This window comes from Bison bison, unplaced genomic scaffold, assembly GCF_000754665.1.
Source record: "Bison bison bison isolate TAMUID 2011002044 unplaced genomic scaffold, Bison_UMD1.0 scf7180017848720, whole genome shotgun sequence".
Taxonomy (NCBI): domain Eukaryota; kingdom Metazoa; phylum Chordata; class Mammalia; order Artiodactyla; family Bovidae; genus Bison; species Bison bison.
Window position 1 is genome coordinate 2,646 of NW_011479293.1, and position 883 is coordinate 3,528.

An 883-nucleotide genomic window follows, 5' to 3' on the forward strand; every position below is an offset into this window, starting at 1 on the left:
GTTATTTGAGACCTGACTGAGATAATGTTTCCAACATCATGCAGCATTCCAACATTCCAGCAGCATGTGGGCTGTGTCTTGGGGATGAATAGAGTGAATTCAGGTGAAGGTCTAGGGAAAGGAGGGAGTGCTTTCCATGCGGAGGGGCCTTTCCTGACCCATGGGAATCATGGAGACATATGTAAAGAAGAAACCCTCTGACTATTCCTCCTAAAAATTGTTATTGGCATTATTTGCAAACCTAGAGACACCATACCATACAGAAAATGATGGATGTAATAATGGGATGTTTCCCAAAGCATGTTTGTGTTTAGGGCTCTCCTCTTAGAGTCCTGCCCCATTCTCCTGTGTGTACCCCACAAACTATCAGGAGGACTAGGTCAGGAGTAGGTCAGGATGAGGACAATGAAAAAGCTGGCTTTAAACTAAGCATTCAAAAACTAAGATCATGGCATCCTGTCCCATCACTCCATGGCAAATAGATGGGGAAACAATGGAAACAGTGACAGACTTTATTTTCTAGGGCTCCAAAATCACTGCAAATGGTGACTGCAGACATGAAATTAAAAGACACTTGCTCCTTGGAAGAAAAGCTATGACCAACATAGACAGCATATTAAAAAACAGAGACATTACTTTGCTGACAAAGGTCCATATAGTCAAACCTATGCTTTTTCCTGTAGTAATGTATGGATGTGAGAGTTGGACCTAAAAGAAAACTGAGCGCAGAAGAATTGATGCTTTTGAACTGTGGTCTTCAAAAGAGAGCCACTTGGCTCTTGAGAGCCCCTTGGACAGCAAGGAGATCAAACCAGTCAGTCCTAGAAGAAATCAGTTCTGAATATTCACTGGAAGGACTGCTGCTGAAGTTGAAGCTCCAATA